The sequence below is a fragment of the Bos indicus genome, chromosome 1 (genome assembly GCF_029378745.1).
Source record: "Bos indicus isolate NIAB-ARS_2022 breed Sahiwal x Tharparkar chromosome 1, NIAB-ARS_B.indTharparkar_mat_pri_1.0, whole genome shotgun sequence".
Classification (NCBI taxonomy): Eukaryota; Metazoa; Chordata; class Mammalia; order Artiodactyla; family Bovidae; genus Bos; species Bos indicus.
This window is the reverse complement of record NC_091760.1, coordinates 16,979,533-16,993,919: the sequence shown is the minus strand read 5'-3', so window position 1 is coordinate 16,993,919 and position 14,387 is coordinate 16,979,533. Positions and strand designations below refer to the sequence as shown.

The 14,387-nt window shown below is 37.3% G+C and overlaps 1 pseudogene; it reads left to right on the top strand.

Annotated features, from left to right (window-relative positions):
- The first annotated feature begins 347 nt into the window (after positions 1–347).
- Positions 348–14,387, top strand: part of LOC109562152 (ribosomal protein S6 kinase beta-1-like) — a 150,673-nt pseudogene continuing 136,633 nt past the window's right edge.

Genomic DNA, 14,387 nt, shown 5'->3' with positions numbered 1-14,387 from the left:
AGTTAACGGACAGACTTTAAGTAATGTGTTGGGAGAAGTACAGTTAGGTCCCTTTGGGATTGTGAAGTTACAGAAAGCGAAGGCAGTGTTCCAGAACCTGCCATCTGTAGGTCACGTTGACTTTCCTGCTCAGAGGCCCTTGTGAAGGGCATACATTGTGCACACATATTGAGCATTCTTCTGGAGCAGGGTTTAAAGAAAAGGAGCTACTTTCCTTCTTTCCTGAGTCATTGGAGGGACTGAGCCATTGCAAAATAAGATGCAAGAAATAACTTTAATAGAAGGTCATGCATTTTAACTTTAAAAAATTCCAAAGAAATAGAGGAAAATCAAGCTCATTGCCCAAGATGCAAGTTAAAGTAGACACAGAGAGGCAGGTCCCAGATGCCCCTCTAAGGAAAGATTCGCTTACAGGTCTAGGAAGTCAGGCAGTAGACAGACTCCAGCTGTCAGCTCCTTTAGCACCTTGTCCCCACTTCAGAGAGCTACCTTTCCGAGGGCTATATCCTTCTGAGGAGCCTGAATCCAGTGGGTTTTCAGGTAGGAGGTCTAAAGAATTGGCAATTTCAGCTCAATGTGGACCTTCCTACCAGCAGTCTTCACCCCAGAGCTCTCCCTGTGATTGGATCAGGTTTTTCAGGCCTCTGAACGCAATTTAATTCCTTCCCCGGCCAAATCCTGTGTCTCCCTTTTCACAAGGGTGGATTCTTGTTAAATATTTGGCACTCCAGACTCCATCTCAAATCTGTCTCTGGGAGACCCAGCACATGCTGGCGGCTCTCACTTCCATAGGCTTCCCAAGTGGCGCTAGTGATAAAGAATTGCCTTGCAATGCAGAAGACTTAAGAGACATGGGTTTGATCCCTGGGCCAGGATGATCCTCTGAAGGAGGAAATGGGAACCCACTCCAGTATTCTTGACTGGAGAATTCCATGGACAGAGGAGCCTAACAGGCTACAGTCCATGAGATCGCAAAGGGTTGGACATGACTGAAATAACTTAGCACACACTCACCTTCATAGGAGGTGGATCTGGAGATGGTGGGAGCTGGAGATGGTGAGGCCAAGAAAGAAGCCAGGTGTGAGGCAGAGCTTAGTTATCATCACTGCCTATTGAGTGATGGTGCAGATCCCACACTGATGCAGCAGAAGCCTTGAGGGTTGGGTGTGAACTGGATTTGTTCCCTGTAAGTGTGTGCACTATCAGCGCCCAGCACCAAGACTCCCATGCCAGAAGGGAGGAGCATCGGAGCTAGTGAGTCCCGTGTAGGAACTCAACTCATGACTTAGCATAGGTTGTAGGGAGCTGGCCACAGACAGTGGTCCAGACCAGACTACAATATACCACCTGTGGGGGCACCAGTCATGTGCCTTCACGTCCCCTTGTACTTCATGGACAACTGGTGACCTCTCCCACCCTTTGCTGGCCTTGTCTTGTTGTAGAGCTGCACCGCCAGGCAGACAGAGCACATGTGGGCTGTTGGGGGTCATCAGGACCTGGGCCATGGGGCTCCAGAAGTCACCACTTTTTTAAAATTTATTTTTAATTGGAGGATAATTGCTTTACAATGTTGTATTAGTTTTTGCTGTAAAACAATGTGAATAAGCTGTAAGTATACGCACCCCCCCTCCCTCTCAAGCCTCTCTCGAACCCCCATATCTCACCCCTCTAGATGATCACAGAGTATCCGCTGAGCTCCCTGCTGTACAGCGGCTTCCCAGTAGCTATTTTACACCCAGTAGTCTATGTATGTCAATGCTGCTCTCTCAGTCCATCCCACCATCTCCCCTCGCTGTGTCCACAGTCTGTTCTCTAAGTCTGCATCTCTATTCCTGCCCTGCAAACAAGTTCATCAGTACCATTTTTATTGATTCAATATATACACAATTGAATAGGATACATGGTTCTTCAGAAGCACTTTTATTATTTTATTGAATGATTCATTTAAAATAAATTTTCAATCACAACAATATGGCAAAGCAAAGTGTTGATTAATCCTAATAGTTACTTTAATGTAGTATGGTTGAGAAGCTTGACAGCAATAGATTTCAGCATATGCAACACCTACACTGGAAATATACTAATATAATACTTATCTCTACACAAGAAATATTCTCCTTTGCATTAATATTTTTCCATTTATATTTTTAATAGATGTGAGTCCCATAGTTTTATTTTGTCATAATGAACTCTGAGTTCATGGCTGTAATAGTTCTTCCATAATAAAGTTAGAGTTCCAAGCAGAGGGGGATTCCCTGGTGGCTCAGATGATAAAAGAACCTGCCTGCAATGCAGGTGACCTGGGTTTGATCCCTGAGTCAAGAAGATCCGTGGGAGAAGGAAATGGCAACCCAATTCAGTATTCTTGACTGGAGAATCCCATGGACAGAGGATCCTGGGAGTCTACAGTCCATGGGATTTCAAAAGTGTCAGACATGACTAAGCAACTAACACTTTCACTTTCAGAGAGGAGATATTTTTCTGCAGTGGTAAATAAAATATTTTTTAAATAATGAAAAACTTGCCTGAATTTTTTTCTTCAAGAAGATATAGAACATTTATTTATACTTTAGTTTAGTAGGCCACCTAGTAGCTATTATCTCCATAAACAGATGAGAAACTTGAAGGCTTAACTCAAAGAATGCCTGAAATAACTTACAGAAAGTTTATTCTTATAAAGTGAGTGGAATATTTAGAGTAACTTTGTTAAAAATAGTGACATTAAATTTGCACTTTAGATTCATGACCTCTATTCTTCAGAGGTTCTTTCTCATTTTCAACCCTCTCTGCCCTTTATCTCTGAATGGCAAATGTCCTTATAATGTCCCATTTGTCAGCATCAACTCTCCTGAACTTCCTTTGATCTCTGTAGCATTGACATTAGCTCAATTATATCAGCTAGGGTTAGATTAAAATTTTCTTCATCCAGCCCACACGGATTGGTTTCCAGAAATGATTAAGTCATTTTCAAGTATTGTGTACATCTTTAATTTCCTCTAAATTGCATATTTAAGACAATGTGTGTGTGTGTGTGTGTGTGTGTGTGTGTGTGTGTGTGTGTGTGTATCTGTGTGTGTTCTGTGTGCTCAGTCATATCCAACTCTTTTCAACCCCATGGACTGGAGCTCCTGATTGGAGCCCGCCAGGCTTTTCTGTACATAGAATTTTCCAGGCAAGCATACTGGAGTGTGTTGCCATTTCCTACTGCAAAGAATCTTCCTGACCCAGGGATTGAACCCAGGTCTCTTGTGTCTCCTGCATTGGCATGTGAAATCTTCACCACTGCGCCACCTGGGAAGCCCAAGACATTTTATAAAGAAATTAAAATACATAACTTCAAAAAACATTGTAAATGAAATCTACTCTTTACACAGTTTAATTTTGGAAAAAAAAGATTTAAAAATACATTTTCAAAGTAAGAGATTTGATCACTTGCGTGCACAACTGAACATCCTTAAAAGATGGCGTAGTTTACCAAGAAGAACATAAGATTGATTATGAAACTTTTTGGATTCTGTTCATAGCTCTGCTGTTGCTTGACTTTGGCAAGATCTAAAATATAGTCAACTTTTCACTTGCTTCATGCGTATGAGCTAAATTAAATGGCTCCCCTCCCACCCATATGGTGGACTTTCTGCACAGATGCAGTTAGTATTACATGCTGTGCAGAATCCCAGCTGTAAACTGAAAATGGTGCTTTCATTTATTTTCTATTGTTTTTAGCTTTTTTTTTTCTTTTGAAAATAAGCTTAAGAAGCAAATGAAAAACAGAAAACAGAACCAGTGTATTGGCTAGTTCCACCATGAAGTGATGAAAGATAGAAAGGACTGAAAACCAAAGGAAAAGTAGTGATACATCTAAATGAAAAGAATGATTAAAATGGTGAAACTCATAATAAGCTTCTTAAAATGCATATTCTTCAAAAGAAATGTCCTCCAAAAGAAGTATTCAGAAGTCCCAAATGTTCTCCAAAGTTCTATCGAAGATGATGTGTTCTAAGGGAAAATCCTGTGCTCTGGTTCCTTTCAGAGGGTATAAAAATCTGAGAGCAAGGTAGGGAATACGTGTAGAACCTCAGTCAAATACATATCATTTAGTATTTGATTAAAGCAATGAGTAATTTTCAGCTTTACTATTAATATCTGGAAAAGGTAGGTTTAATATAAAAATAACTCTTTATTGTAATATAAGTCTTTGGGTGTTTTTATGAGGCATTTCTGTTCAGAATTTTCTTTGATTCCAGATTTCTATATGTTCCTCAGTAGAAAATTTTACAGAATCCTTAGGCTAAAAGCCAATCTAAAAATCTAGAAGGATCCAGCATGAGTGCGTACAAAACAAGCCGAGACAGTGAGATGTGCCTGAAAAGAGATGTGAATTTTGGAAAATGATGCACAAAAAAACTGCATTATTCAGGATCATTTTTTAGATAGTCTTTTCTCTAGCTAGAATATCAGTTCTACCACTACCATAGTCGATATCTAGCTTTTCATTTATGCTTATAACTCTATCATTTCTATCTCTTCTTTTAGTTGAAGTCAAGTGGTCCTCCTTATGTAGTGGCAAAGTGTTTGGTCTGTAGTCCTTCATCTTCCTCAAGATATCTCAACAACATATAATAATGAAACTTTGATGAAATTAATATATTTCATTTGAAAACAATTTTTTCAAAGTTCATATTTCTCCCAAGTCCGGCCTTCTATACCAAAATAGCCTATAATAAGGAGTAGGCAAAATTAACAAAAAAAAAAGTATTAATTTTTTGTATGTTCTCTTGACTCGCCTATGTAATTCACTGTACCTAAAATAAGTATTGGGTATCATGTAACATATATTGCCAATTCTTTCCTAGAAAAATCTTACCTATATTGAAATCGTCTACATTTCAGAGTGCAGAATTTTACATACCTTGGCAAATATTCAGTATCTGTATATCAAATAATAGACAAGCACTAAAAATGCATAATGGTTTCCCAGGTGGTTCCGTGGTAAAGAATCCACTTGCCAGTGCTGGAGACTGCCAGTGCAGATTTGATCCCTGGGTCAGGAAGATCCCCTGAAATAGAAAATGACAAGCCCCTCCAGCATCCTTGCCTGGGAAGTCCCACGGACGGAGAGCCTGGTTGGCTACAGTCCATAGGGTTGCAAAAAGAGTCAGACATGTCTTAGCAACTAAACAAACAAAATGTATGCAAATTACCTATTTAAAAAATTGTTCAAAAAATTCTAAGTTAGACCACAGTCACAAGCAGAGACATAAAAAAAAAAAAGAAAAGAAAACTAAGTTAAAGGAATGCTGTACATCACTGAATTGTCCTAATCATATATAAAGTAATGTCAGATGGTGTTAACATTAGTGTCCTGGTTACCTACTGCTGCACACACAACTACCTCAAAAGTTAGTGGCTTACAACAACCATTATTTACTTTGATCACAGATCCACAATTTCGACAGGGCTGGGGTGGGAGGACTCCTCTTTGTTCCACAGAATGTCACTGATATGGCTAAACTATGGCTGGAGAATCTATTTCCAGGATAATTTGGTCAGATGGATGAGAGCTGAGCTAGGGTTGTCAGTCACGAATCTTGTCTTCTTTCCTTATGAGCATCTCCTTGAAACTATATGGGGCTCTTCCTAGAATATGGCTGGGTTTTGACAAAGATTATTCCAAAAGATAGGAAGTAAGAACTGCCACTTTTCTAAGACTTGAGCCTAGAACCTGTCACAGCATTATTTCTGACGTTTACTATCTGTCGAAGAAATCTCCCATAGTATCAAAACCACATCTGGGTGAGAAAATATCAGAGAATTTGTAGTCTGCCTTGATTTTTCACAAATATTAACAAAGCTGTATGAGGCAGGTTATAAGGAAAACCAATGAACCAGATTTGAAAGGTCCACTGATTTTAGTTCTTTATGTCTCAAACTATGTTTCAAGTTAGTGCACTCCTGTTTAATATGAGCTTATTTTTCAAGTGTCTGCAAATTACAGAAGTATCTTTGTGGATAATTGGCTTTGGATAAGTAACTTTGAACACCTTAAAGACACAATTTATATATAAGATAGATGCAGTTAATTTTTTCTGAATTTATCTTACTATTTTATTAGTAAAAATCAAGTAAAATAGTTAACATTTCCATGATTTATCTATTAAATTATAGCTAATTTGCTTAGCATTTTAATAAATATCAGTTTATAACATAATATTCACATAGTTATAAATAATATAGTTATTACTTACTAACACTAGAACTTATAACTGTTATAATTATCATTAATTTTAATTACCTTAAGTGATTCTAGACTGTCACATACTTAATATGTACCATTTTCTTTAATAAAATCAAAAGAAAATCCAATTTAAAATAAATTACTTTTTAGCTTTCACTCAAGACTCAGAGCTAATCATACCATTGCTTATAAAATTTAAGGTGTATGTTTCATTAATGTGTTTATACAATTAAATGTAATAACTTTTCAAACTGATTTCTAACTTTTGAAAATATTGTGGTGGGTAGTGGCTTGATTATACATTATATAGTGGTTTGATACATTATATCAAATGTGCCAGAAGGAAACTTTCTACTTAAATATAAAAGAAAAGATTTGGAAGCAACCTAGATGTCCATAATCAGATGAATGGATAAGAAAGCTGTGGTACATATACACAATGGAGTATTACTCAGCCATTAAAAAGAATGCATTTGAGACAGTTCTAATGAGGTGGATGAAACTGGAGCCTATTATACAGAGTGAAGTAAGCCAGAAAGAAAAACACCAATACAGTATACTAATGCATATATATAGAACTTAGAAAGAGGGTAACAATAACCCTGTATACGAGACAGCAAAAGAGACACTGATGCAATCTCAAAAATGACAGAATGGTCTCTGTTCGTTTCCAAGGCAAACCATTCAATATCACGGTATTCTAAGCCTATGCCCCAGCCAGTAATGCTGAAGAAGCTGAAGTTGAATGGTTCTATGAAGACCTACAAGACCTTTTAGAACTAACACCCACGTACTGCATTTTTGACTCTTTTGTTGACCATGATGGCTACTCCATTTCTTCTAAGGGATTCCTGCCCACAGTAGTAGATATAATGGTCGTCTGAGTTAAATTCATCCATTCCAGTCCACTTAAGTTCGCTGATTCCTAGAATGTCGACGTTCACTCTTACCATCTCCTGTTTGACTACTTCCAACTTGCCTTCATTCACGGACCTAGCATTCCAAAATAGATGTCCTTTTCATTATAGGGGACTGGAATGAAAAAGTAAGAAGTCAAGAAACACCTGGAGTAACAGGCAAATTTGGCCTTGGAGCATAGAATGAAGCAGGGCAAAGGCTAATAGAGTTTTGCCAAGAGAATGCCCTGGTCATAGCAAGCACCCTCTTCCAAGAACACCAGAGAAAACTCTACACATGGACATCACCAGATGGTCAACACCAAAATCAGATTGATTATATTCTTTGCACTCAAAGATGGAGAAGCTCTATACAGTCAGCAAAAACAAGACCGGGAGCTGACTGTGACTCAGATCATGAACACCCTATTGCCAAATTCAGACTTAAATTGAAGAAAGTATGGAAAACCACTAGACCATTCACGTATGAACTAAATCAAATCCCTTATTTCTATGCAGTGGAAGTGAGAAATAGATTTAAAGGACTAGATCTGATAGACAGAGTGCCTGATGAACTATGGACGGAGGTTCATGACATTGTACAGGAGACAGGGATCAAGACAATCCCCAAGAAAAAGAAATGCAAAAAAAGCAAAATAGCTGTCTGAGGAGGCCTTGCAAATAGCTATGAAAAGAAGAGAAGCAAAAAGCAAAGGAGAAAAGGAAAGATATAATCATCTGAATGCAGAGTTCCAAAGAACAGCAAGAAGAGATAAAAAAGCCTTCCTCAGTGATCAATGCAAAGAAATAGAGGAAAACAACAAAATGGGAAAGACTAGAGATCCCTTCAAGAAAATCAGAGATACCAAAGGAACATTTCATGCAAAGATGAGCTAGATAAAGGACAGAAATGGTACGGAACTAACAGAAGCAGAAGATATTACGAAGAGTTGCAAAGAATACACAGAAGAACTGTACAAAAAGAGCTTCACGAACAAGATAATCACAATGGTGTGATCACTCACAATGTGAAGTCAAGTGGGCCTTAGAAAGCATCACTATGGACAAAGCTAGTGGAGGTAATGGAATTCCAGTGGAGCTATTTCAAATCCTGAAAGATGATGCTGTGAAAGTGTTGCACTCAATATGCCAGCAAATTTGGAAAACTCAGCAGTTGCGACAGGATTGGAAAAGGTCCGTTTTCATTCCAATCTCAAAGAAAGGCAATGCCAAAGAATGCTCAAACTACCGCACAATTGCACTCATGTCACACGCTAGTAAAGTAATGCTCAAAATTCTCCAAACCAGGCTTGAGCAATATGTGAAACATGAATTTCCAGATGTTCAAGCTAGTTTTAGAAAAAGCAGAGAAACCAGAGATCAAATTGCCAACATCCGTTGGATCATCGAAAAAGCAAGAAAGTTCCAGAAAAACATCTATTTCTGCTTTATTGACTATGCCAAAGCCTTTGACTGTGTGGATCACAATAAACTGGAAAATTCTTCAAGAGATGGGAATTCCAGACCGCCTGACTTGCCTCTTAAGAAACCTATATGCAGGTCAGGAAGCAACAATTAGAACTGGACATGGAACAACAGACTGGTTCCAAATAGGAAAAGGAGTTTATCAAGCCTGTATATTGTCACCCTGTTTATTTAACTTATACATAGAGTACATCATGAGAAACACTGGGCTGGAAGAAGCACAAACTGGAATCAAGATTGCCAGGAGAAATATCAATAACCTCAGATATGCAGATGACACCACCGTTATGGCAGAAAGTGAAGAGGAACTAAAAAGCCTGTTGATGAAGGTGAAAGAGGAGAGTGAAAAAGTTGGCCTAAAGCTCAACATTCAGAAAACTAAGATCATGGCATCTGGTTCCATCACTTCATGGCAAATAGATGGGTAAACAGTGGAAACGGTGTCAGACTTTATTTTTCTGGGCTCCAAAATCACTGCAGATGGTGGTTGCAGCAATGGAATTAAAAGATGCTTACTCCTTGGAAGGAAAGTTATGACCAACCTAGATAGCATATTCAAAAGCAGAGACATTATTTTGCCAATAAAGGTCCGTCTAGTCAAGGCTATGGTTTTTCCTGTGGTCATGTATGGATGTGAGAGTTGGACTGTGAAGAAAGCTGAGCGCAGAAGAGTTGATGCTTTTGAACTGTGGTGTTGGAGAAGACTGTTGCGAGTCCCTTGGACTGCAAGGAGATCCAACCAGTTCATTCTAAAGGAGATCAGTCCTGGGTGTTCATCGGAAGGATTGATGCTGAGGCTGAAACTCCAATACTTTGGCCACCTCATGCAAAGAGTTAACTCATTTGAAAAGACCCTGATGTTGGGAGGGATTGGGGATGGGAGGAGAAGGGGACGACAGAGGATGAGATGTCTGGATGGCATCACTGACTCGATGTACATGAGTCTGAGTAAACTCTGGGAGTTGGTGATGGACAGGGAGGCCTGGTGTGCTGCGATTCATGGGGTCACAGAGTCGGACACGACTGAGCAACTGAACTGAACTGATTCAAAGAGATATAAGAAGAAGTAGAGTTCATAATGGGCCTAGAACATTTATACTATACAGAAATCGCAGAAACAAATATTTGCATTTAAATTAGCGATAGAATGTTAGTTTCTTATTAATTAATAAGCTAATTACTTATTAGTTAATCAGTTGGCCAATATATCTTAGGAAAACACCCAAACACATCACAGTGAGTTTAAAGATGATGACAGAGAGAAAATGAGGAAGAAAAAGATGATGATTGAGCCAAGCAGATGGAATGATAACATGGATATGTATCTAAAGGAACACAAGAGGGTGAAGAAAAGTGACAGAGAAGAAAATCTGTATTCAAATAGAAAGTGATTCCATTTTTATCTATACATATAGAAACTTTTATCAAGGAATACAGAAAACATGTTCTCATAGTGAAATATTACAGTGAGCTCTGAGTTGAAAAGTAAAACAATCTTCACTTTCAGAACACTAATAGTAAAGGCATACTTTTTACACACACACACGTATGTATGTATGTATATATGTGTGTGTGTATCATGGTAATAATTGAATGATTTTAAGATAAATGATGACATCTAAGAATCGTTTATAACTTTACAACTTCAACAATTAACAATTTGACCTTACAAAATCACATAATCTTTTCAGCCTTAATTTACTCATTTGAAAAGTGGGAATAACACTATTGATTCTAACTTTAATAGTGGGTTATACACAATAAAAAAGAAGCTAAACTATTTTGAAGTTACTAAAGAAACTGTAGAGGAAATTGTAAATATGAGCTACTTCTTCGTAACATTAATGATTTGAAAACTTAGAATGTCATTCTTTATCTCTCATACATTTAATCATTGTTTCAAATATTAGAGTGTTCATCAATATGAAAAAAATAAAATAGGAAAAGTATTGGAAATTATTGGAAAGAAACTTATAATAGTGAATGAATGACAGTTTTTTTTTTTAATTTTCATTTCCATTAAAGCATTCTAACTGTATTTAAATGATGCTATTATGTCGATTAAAATGCTGTAATAGAGTACAAGTTCAAGATCAAAAACTGCTTTCAAGTACAAGAATTACCAATGATGAAGATGGGTGGTTTCAGGTTGTTCTGACCTTCTTAGAATTAGATCTAAACAAAGAAGTCTTTCAGCTTTGGAGACATCATATAAAATTGTCACTGTTCAGGACTGACCTGAGTTATATGGAGGTGAATATGGGGGATATTACCTGTATTAATATACTGAGCTTGTGCTAATAGTTTTGAGAAAGAATAATGATTTTGAAAATTCAGACTAAGCATAAATCTTCCTGCTTGTTAAGCTTTATATAAGTCACCTTAAATCTTCAGGACCTAGAAGTTATCAGTAAATCAATAAATGAAATAATTGCAAACTCAAAATTTTGGAATGGAAATGGGAAAGAAAAAACTCTTTTTGCTTTTTCTATAATGCATATCACAGAATGAACCTGCAAATAGTTTACATAATATAGCATATAATATTTAAAGAAAGTGTTTTCAGGCAGAAAAAAAAATCAGTATATAAAATTCAATGATTCTTCAAAGGACAGTTCCTTTTAAACCCAAATTATTCTATTCAAGCACAGAATGAGTCTTACTAAAGAAAGCAGCTATATGAGTAGTTTTTTTTTTTTTATTCCCCAAAGAGGTTAAAATAAATTTGGCCCACCTTAGTCAAGGTTACAACTTCCTTGAGGCTTTATCTTCTAACAGAATCATTTACCTCTCTGTTAGCAACTTTTGTCTGGGGTTTTCTGCTTCCTCAAAGTCCCCTGTCCTGTCTGTAAGTTAAAAAATTATCTTATACCCAATTATTTGTGCTTTTGAAAACAGTATAAACTCAACTATAATTGGGTCACAATTAGATACAAAACTAATAAAGCTTTTAAGATTTTTGGTTTATAGGTGGCTCTCTAAATAGTGAGCCTTTACAACGCTGACTTACATTGGAAAGCACTGCAAATGGGTTATTGGAGAAGAAAGAGGCAATTCCCCGGGCTGGTATCTCAAAGAAAGAACAGAGATTTCTCATTAACCAGACATCTTATCCAGCAGCAGGGCTTACTTGACTATACTTTCAATGTAAACAGCACAAAACATTCAATATTTCTGTGTTCTCCAAGATTGTATTCAATCATGGTCAGTATTGAATAGCTAATTCCATACTGTATTGCTAATTTGCTATGTATTGTTATACCCAAATGAGTTGATGAGATAAACCTGAATTTATTTCCTGCCATGGTAACAGAGAATACTACCTCAGCAGAGGGAAGAGATGTTGATTGAGATTTTAAAGTTTAGCTTCAGGTGGATCATTGAATGTGAAGGCTTGGTTAGGATCAGGTAAGAATTATAACAAAATTGTTCATGATTGTGGACATAGAAAAGAAAGAATTTTGAGGCAAGCAGTACAAAAGGTCTTGTCATGTATCTTTCAGTAAGTTCTTGGACTGAAAAATAAAACACTTGGTAATTGCTATCTTCTAGGCAAGAGTTGTCTGTAATATTAACATGAAGTTGATGAAGTCAGCAGAGGAGGAAAGGCGTGCTAATGTAGACAGTAAGCTGTGCGATGGAGTCCCAGTTCTCAGCAGGAAATCCCCACAAAACAATATCAAAACTGATGAAGCAAGACAAGAAAGCAGACACCAGAACAGAGAAATAGCAGGCTCGATGAAGAGCAACATTTGAACACAAAGAAAAACAAAATGATAAGATTGGATCTTAAAGGAACTATGGCTTTAAACACACACAAACAATTTTTTTTTTAATTAATAGACTAAATAGCAAGATGGATATTGCTGAAAAGTAAACTAATAGGCACATGAAGATTGCTCCCAACGGAATAAGGAATTGTGAAGGATGAAAAAAGATGTAAGGAATTTGGTAAAATAATGTTAATTTCTAACATCCAAATTGCTTGAATGCCAGAAACAGAATACTATGGAATCAGTGATTCAAAAATCAGTTTATAATACTCAGTATGGTGAATATAGACATCAATATTGTATTTTAATCATCAAATTGGATACGACTGAATCTTAATTATCCTCAAAAAAGAAATGATGATTATGTGATGCTATAGAAATGCTAAGTATTGGTACAATGGCCATCGTATTATGACATATAAATGTGTCAAATCAACCCATTGTACACCTTAAATGCATACAATGTTATATGTAAAAAATATTTCAGTTAAAGGTACAAATATTAATAGAATAAAAAGTCAGTTTCACCTGAGAAAGTTTAAAAATAAAATTAATTATGCGTTTCTATCCTAACCAAATATTTTGTTTTTAATCTCAAGCAAAAAACATTTAAAGGCTTACCTGGTGGCTTAGTGGTAAAAAATCCACCTGCCAATGCAGGAGACACAGATTCGATCCCTGGGTCGGGAAGATCCCTGGAGGAGAAACTGGCAACCCACTCCAGTATTCTTGCCTAGGAAATCCCATGGACAGAGGAGCCTGGTGGGCTATAGTCCATGGGGTTGCAAAAGAGTCAGACATGACTGAGCGACTACTAAACAACAACAACAACAAACATTTATGCTTCACAGAACGATGTTCTGCTATTCATAAAAGCAGAAAAGTATTTCAACTGCTGAGAAGCCCCTGAAATCATAGTCTCTGAGAGTTCTAGAAAATGTCTCTCATGCAGTGAGCAATATCTTATATCAGAGATTATCCAATCTAGGATGCAAGTCTCTTCTTCAACATTTCCTTAAGTCCAAGAGTGCTGAGAAGCTCTTCATGTCTGAGCGCCCAGAAAATCTGATGAGGGGAAAGTCTATATATCCCATAGAGTGAAAGAGTGCTCCCATTGTCTGGAATTCCCTCTCCTATGAGTGCACAAAGTAGGTTGATGGCACGTCACTTGTCCCCACACTTTACTTAACTTTTTAAACAGAATCCTTATCCAGTTAGATTATTTTCTGAGTAGTTGAGTTATCTCAGTTAATTTTGATAATATTTTCCTAACAACATCCATGTTGCCTGTTATCACAGGATACATTGTTCCGCGCCTTTTATTTCTTTTTATATATTGTTTAGTTGCTAAGTTATGTCCAACACTTTTGTAACCACACGAACTGTAGCTTTCCAGTCTCCTCTGTCCATGAGATTCCCCAAAAAATAATACTGGAGTGGGTTGCCATTTCCATATCCAGGGTATCTTCCTGATCCAGTAATCAAACCCACATCTCCTGCATTGCTGGTGGATTCTTTCTGTTGCAGGGAAATTTACTTCTACATCAGGATGTAAAATTCCTTGAGAAAGGTGCTATTGAAACAGTTTCATTTTACTAAGGAAGGTATGCATGTTTCTCCAAAGTGGTTATTCAGAAACATAAGTACCACCTGTCAATTGCTCATCACTGATGACACAAGATAGTTAGAATGATTAGACTGCTATTTTGGGGCAGGAACCACTATTCTATCTTTGAGCAGGTAAGCAGCCTTATCGTCTCTTTAGGTTCATAAAGACTGTTAGCTATATTCAGAGGAAAAACAAGAGTCCTGCCTGACTCTGGTACCCACCATTTCAGTCAGGCTTAGATAACATCTACTAATTTTGATCTGAATAAAATCATCTCATTTTATTCATTTCCATTTTTAGCACTGACATAATACCTACCTTGCCTGGCAAATCCCATGGACGGAGTAGCCTGGTAGGCTGCAGTCCATGCAGTCGCGAAGAGTCGGACA